At 41.2% G+C, this 6,731-nt stretch overlaps 1 long non-coding RNA gene across 1 annotated transcript; it reads left to right on the top strand.

Moving 5' to 3' along the window:
* The first annotated feature begins 2,005 nt into the window (after window positions 1-2,005).
* Window positions 2,006-3,136, top strand: LOC119652313. Its single transcript, XR_005249530.1, has 2 exons — window positions 2,006-2,132; window positions 2,219-3,136. It is a non-coding gene; the product is annotated as an uncharacterized LOC119652313 (long non-coding RNA).
* The last annotated feature ends 3,595 nt before the right edge of the window (window positions 3,137-6,731 follow it).

Below are 6,731 nucleotides of genomic sequence, written 5' to 3'. Positions count from 1 at the left end.
TAATCTACCACGATCCAAAAAGTAGAGTTTCAAGTGTCCAGGATATATCAAAATCGCTTCATGTCGCTGTCAGTGTTCATCAATTAAGCGCTTTCTCACCACTCCTCTTTGTTTTTGTGATGGACACTGTCACGCGGGGCATTCAACGTTCAGCGCGCTGTACGCCGCTTTATGCAGATTGCAACAACTTGTTCGAAAATGGAATGATCGTCTCATGCAACACGACCTCAGAATTTAACAAGTCGGGAAATCAGAAGCTGGGCGCTTCAGGTATGAATGGTTTTCTTTGCTTCTAGTGTGAGTCTACTTGAGTGTAGAACTATCCCATTTGCACGTAGCCCGTTAAGAATATGCATTTAGCATGTCAGATTTCGTACTTCGGGTTGCACATTTAGACGGTGAAGATAACTTTAAGCTACTGTAACTTTGTTACTAATAGTATGATTTTGATCAAATTTGGAGATAATATGCTTCATATTATACTTTATACTACCACCAACTTTTATAACTCTGAGATAAACTTAAGGGGGGCTTTACCTAATTTTTCCAAAAATATGGTAATATATTATTATTAACTTAATTTGAACAGATGTCGATATGGAGAGTATTTTGAGACCTGGGCACCATTTAGACGCAGCTTCATGAATTTTTTTCAGATTTTTCGATTGGGTAGTTTCTGAGAATGGGTCCATTAAAGAAATCATCACTTTTCACCACTCCCACTCCCCGCCTTTTTAACAAATCTCAAAACTAAGACCGGCTTCAAAAAGTACTAGTTAAGACCTTTCATTTGATATCCCCCATGACTATATTTAGTGAAAAAAAATTTTACACCCCCCTTTTATATGTATGGGGACCGCCCCTAAACCTCAACGCAGAAGGATATCACTCACTGCTTGTCTCGGGGTCTACAGGTCCCACCCTCTCGCCAAATTTCGTGTCAATCGGTATAGCCGTGTCTGAGAAAAGTGCCTGTGACAGACAGACAGACAGACATTGAACCTATTTTAATAAGGTTTTGTTTTGCAAACTCTTCCAAACCAAGTGCTCCAGGAGCGAGGGGCGACGGGTTTCCACGACATAGCGTAGCCAACATCGGAATTGTCACCCCTTTTAAATGACCTATCAATCAATACTTCCGCCTTCCGATCAACTGGTTCCCAGGTAATTGACCTGTACCAGTTCTTTATTTGATTGTATATGGCCACCACAATTCAATGACCCGTCGCAATATGGCAACACAAAAAGGGCATTAGCACAGAAAAATCTCAACTTGGTGTTGTTATTGAGATAACTGCATTTCAAAGCGCTGTTCAGGTGTCGAAATAAACCGTTCCCAAGCTCGGCAGAAACGACGCTTCCAAGGTATACAAATTGATCAATGTCTTCCTGTGATCGGAGCACGCAGGCTTAATACAATTTCGAACGAAGAACTTCGTCGGTGCACATGCCAGTTACCCGTGGATGTGTTGATCAGAAGACGGAAGTGGATTGATCGCACAATAGTGAAGGGTGACAACCCCACTGCTTGGCGTAGCTAGCAATGCAGTTGATACTACCCTCCCAAGACGGAGACGACTGGTTCTCCCCAAAAGCACATGCGCAGAACAGTGGAAGGGAAGTACAAGTGTTCCTGCAAGTCCTGAGGCATGATTGACATGCTATGCACCATTAAGAAGTGAATGGCAACCATATATACGTATATACTTCCTACATCCCTAAAGCAAGTTCCCAATCGGTTCGATTTTACAATACTGTGTACAATACCATCACTTCTGGGATATTATAGGCCCAGTAGCTAAAGTATTCCATAAATTTAGACAATTTTTGCGTTGATATTACTACACCACAATCTCTTAGCTATTCTTTCTCTAAGAATTGAAATCAAGATGAAAATAAGGTTTCTTTCCATCTTTCAGAGATTTTCTTATGAAACACAAAATCATATTTTAACAACTTGTCACCTCCCTGCAGGTTAGTCTTCCATACAACTTGACACAGTGTACATGCAAATATGTTCAAATTGAAAAGAGTATATGTCCCTGTGTCAAATAGAGACAATAAACAAATGCCCCCTCAAGCCAACTTAGTACAGTTCTAGAATAATTATCATCAATCGAAAGAAAGCAAATGTATGTATAACCGAAGTACTTCTTATAGGAACCGTAGATACTACAGAAGTAGAGGAAGCAAAATATTTTTTTTATTTATGGAACAGAAGTGAGTGAAAGTGAATAAGGGCAGTCCACATCTAGGGGAAGTTGAAAACTGACCATTAATGTGGCTCCCGAAGGATATGTGAATAAGTATGTACCAGATAACGACCGACTTTATGTTCATCGCTTGAATAAAGCGGCTCCAATCACAGCAATTAATAACGCAAGATTATAATTTAATAGATCGTAGAACAGTAAAGGAAGGATATCGTAATTATCTAATGGCACGTCATAATGACCACACCACAAATAGAGGCTAATAAAACATCACAATCTTTTCAGCAGGGATTCAAACATACATATATGCACTTCGAACGTATGGCCCTTTGAGGAGAATATCAATTCATTGTATTATTACGGCAACGACCTGAATTCCCCATTACCCGATGCAGACATGATATCAATTCGCTCTACTCAAATCCCTTAGATTACTTTGAGTAGGATGAATTTATGAAGCATTATGGAAACAATTAAAACTACATATATTATTTTGGGGTTGGATTTCCTCAAGCAAAGCCTCCAAGAGATATGCTCAGTATATAGGTTCAAAAGACGTTGACCATAAAGTACCGGGAAAGTAAAGATGTTATCTTGCCACGGAAGATTGCCGACATTTTATGGAAAAATTATAAGAGTTCAAAAACTATCCACTTACAGTAATATCAAAGTATATAGTTTGAAATCACTTTTCATAAATCTAGTTTCTGAATAGAATGATAGCTCGAATTTGCTATTTTTACAAACGTGAGTTTAGACCAAAAATTTAGTTTTAGAAAGATAGATATTTACTTTTCCAACGTTTCCTGTGTTACCTCGACATCATCAAATATACTAAACGAAGATATATTTAGGTCTAGTACTTTAATTTTTTCCCAGTAGCGAGTTCATAATTTCAATGAAAATAAAAGTATGGCATTTCAGATTTTCTTTTGAAATAAAGGTACATACAACATGTACATTCAAATCGTTTTGTGTAAAACAAAATCTTATTAAAATCGATGATTCGATGTCTATCTGTCGGTCACTTCCTATTTACGGAAACAATATCGGGGGAAATATAAAGGAGTAAGTGCTCGAAATGTCTGCAACATAAAGTGAATTAGGTCTCGTTTTCAGAACTTACCCACCCGAAAAATCTGAATCTGGAATTCGTTTCTTTTTCTGAAAATGTATTGAGACCGGCGCGACTATTACTGAATGAACCTCTTGGGCAAGCAAGTCCTGCCGCGGGACTCGCTGCCAATAATGCGGCTACGGGGAATTCTGGGGAGAACCAACTAACGATGGCAAACTTGGAGTCAATCGTTTCAAGAATCATCTTGCGCGACTGTCCTAGTGTAGTGAACTCGATACTTAACCCTAATGCTGACCTAGATGTAAACGTCAACCAGCGGATAAACGAAAACTGTCTGGGGGAGCTGTCAGACATGGACAAAGTTCCCGACGTTTTCAAAAGCCTCCGAGACTTTTCTGGCAATCCAATGGAATTTTCCTCTTGGAAGAAAAGTGTGGAGGGAATCCTGAAATTTTATAATCACCTGAAGGGACCACCGAAATATTTTGGTATCTTGAGTGCGATACGAAATAAGATTATAGGTCAAGCAGATATAGCGCGAGAATCGTACAACAACCCTCTGAATTGGGAGCGTATAGGTCGTTGCCTAACCCTACACTATAGTGACAAGCGTGACTTAGGCACACTCGAGTACCAAATGACTTGTCTTGTCCAAGGCAGTTGCACCATCCAGAACTTTCATCAATCGGTTTACCACCATCTTTCTCTCATCCTTAACAAAATTTCCTGGATGGACATGAGTTTAAAGGCGACCAACGTTCTGGTTCGCGCATATAGGGAAAAGGCTCTTCATACGTTCATCAGGGGATTGAAGGGCGACCTGTTCAAGTTGTTGAGCATGAGGGAACCTACTGATCTGCCCAAGCACTGCATATATGTCTCAAGCTGGAAAACGTGAACTACCGCACCCAATATGCCAACAGCCAGAACACGCCCCGAACTCTCATTCAAAATCTACCACCTTTATTACCAAGAGAAAGCCCATTTCAGCCCCGTGCCAGGCAAAACTTCATTTTCCAGCCTCAACCCTATCTCTTCCAACCTCCTCGAAACCAACTGCCACCCAAACCACAACCAAAACCGGTACCCATGAGTATAGATCATCCCATTAGTTCGCAAAATAGCGACTATCAAAATAGACCACAGACCACCGCCTTTAAACGCCCAGAACTGATCCTCAGGCTGATCCTCAATAACGAGTACGAGTTCACTCGCCTCCCTTTCGGACTCATGAATGTGGCGGGGGACATTCCAGCGTCCACTCGATAATATTCTGAGAGACCACGGTACTGGATGCTTAGTCTATATCGATATTATAGTTATCCATGGTACGGACGAAGAAACCCACTTGAAGAACCTCGATCTGGTCACCCTCAAAAAAGCAAACCTGAAAGTGCCGGTGTACAAATATGACTTCTTAAAAAGTTCAGTAGAATTCCTTGGGTTCATCATTTCGGAACACTGTATTAGAACGAACCTACAGAAGGCTCAGGCCATATTTAACTACCCCCCTCCAACAACCCTTAGGGAACTTCGGTCGTTTTTGGGCATATCAGGATATTACCGGCTGTTCGTGCTCGACTATGCCAAACTGGCTAAACCTCTTACTTCGCTTCAAAGGGGGGAAGGGGGAGAGTAACCAAAAACATGTCGGCCAGGACCAAAATTCGGCTGAGTAAAGAAGCACTAGATTCCTTTGATAAGATCAAGAGCTCCCTAGGGTCACAAGACGTAATGCTAGCTTTCCCAAAATACGACAAAGATTTCGAACTGACCACAGATGCGCCCCAATACGCATTAGGAGCGGTTTTAGCACAGGACAGAAGGCGGATAATGTTCCTCTCGAGGACCCTCAACAAAACCGAGGCCAACTATGCTGCTAATGAGAAAGGAATTTCTTGTACGGTGCTCGAAAGGTGAGACCACCAACCTCTGACTTACGCGCTCAGCAATAAGAATTCCAATATAAAAATGAAAAGGTGGAAAACTATACTCGACGAGTACAATCAAGAGATCATGTAATATATAAACCGGGAAAATCAAATATCGTTGTCGATGCATTGTCAAGACCTCCGCAGACAGCTAACGTCAATAGTATGTCGGCTGATTCGCATAGCGACGATAACTCTTCGCAGAACCTAATTTCCTCTGTGGACATTCCTATCAATATGTTTAGAAATCAAATTTTCCTTAAAATCGGCACAGAAACCGGGTACCGATTCGAGAAACCGTTCCCAAATTACTGGAAGCATATCTTCACAGAACCTTCACATACACGTGAAAATTTGATCCACATTTTCAAAAATTATCTGCAGTTTAACAACTACAAAATTAGGTTTACACAAAAAGGAAGTACAGAACGTTAGGAACGAAGAATTAGGTTGTTGCACATGAAATGGCTGATTTGACAATCAAGTGAAGTTAGTTGCGATTTTGTTGTATCAAACCACCACGCGCTGTTGGTGTCGGATAATGAAGTATAAATACTCCTACATTTAATCAAGGAGTCATTTCAGATTTGACCATCGTTGTGATAACAGAAAGGGAGAAACGATGGAAAAGATCCGAAAACGTATACTTTTTCTGTATGAGTTTAAACTTGGTCATAAAGCAGCGGAAGCGACGAAGAACATTAACAGCGCATTTGGAGCTGATACGGTAAGCGAACGAACCACACGTTGGTGGTGTGAAAAATTCCGGTCAGGCGACGTACAACTTCAAAGTGAGCCACGTGGACATCCAGGACCATCGACTGACAACAACGAACTGCGTTTGCTAGTCGAATTCGACACACGTCAATCTGTGAGAGACATTGCAGAGAAACTGGGCGTACAATATTCGACAGTTTCCCAGCACTTGCAACAACTTGGAAAGGTGAAAAACGTCGACAAAAGAGTTCCGCAACTTCGAAATTTTCAGTTCTTTACTACTCCGATCAGCACAATGCCTAGATGCTGATCAGCTACCGAAGCATTGCCGAAACCGAGCCTCCATCCGAAGAAGGTAATGGTGACTGTTTGGTGGTTTACAGCTGGAGTTATCCACTATTCTTTGCTGGTGCTAAACACCTGGAGAAACGATAAATGCACAGAAATACTGTGCCCAACTCGAGGAAATGCACCAAAAATTGAGTAACAACGGCCGAGATTGGTCAACAGAGATGGTGTAATACTCCTTCACGACAATGCACGACCTCATGTATCAAGAATAACGGTTCAAAATTTAAACGAATTGCAGTATGAAACTTTGCCTCATCCACCGTATTCACCGGACCTTTCGACAACCGTCTACCACTTTTTTAAGCATTTGGATAATTTTTTGGCGGAAAAACAATTTAGGAACGAAGAGGCCATCAAAATTGTTTTCGACGAATTTATCAACACCCGACAGTTGGACTTCTACGAAACTGGCATACATGCTCTTGAATCTCGCAGGGAGAA

This window comes from Hermetia illucens, chromosome 3 (assembly GCF_905115235.1).
Source record: "Hermetia illucens chromosome 3, iHerIll2.2.curated.20191125, whole genome shotgun sequence".
Classification (NCBI taxonomy): domain Eukaryota; kingdom Metazoa; phylum Arthropoda; class Insecta; order Diptera; family Stratiomyidae; genus Hermetia; species Hermetia illucens.
Note: the sequence above shows the minus strand (reverse complement) of the source record. Positions and strands in the feature narration are given on the sequence as shown.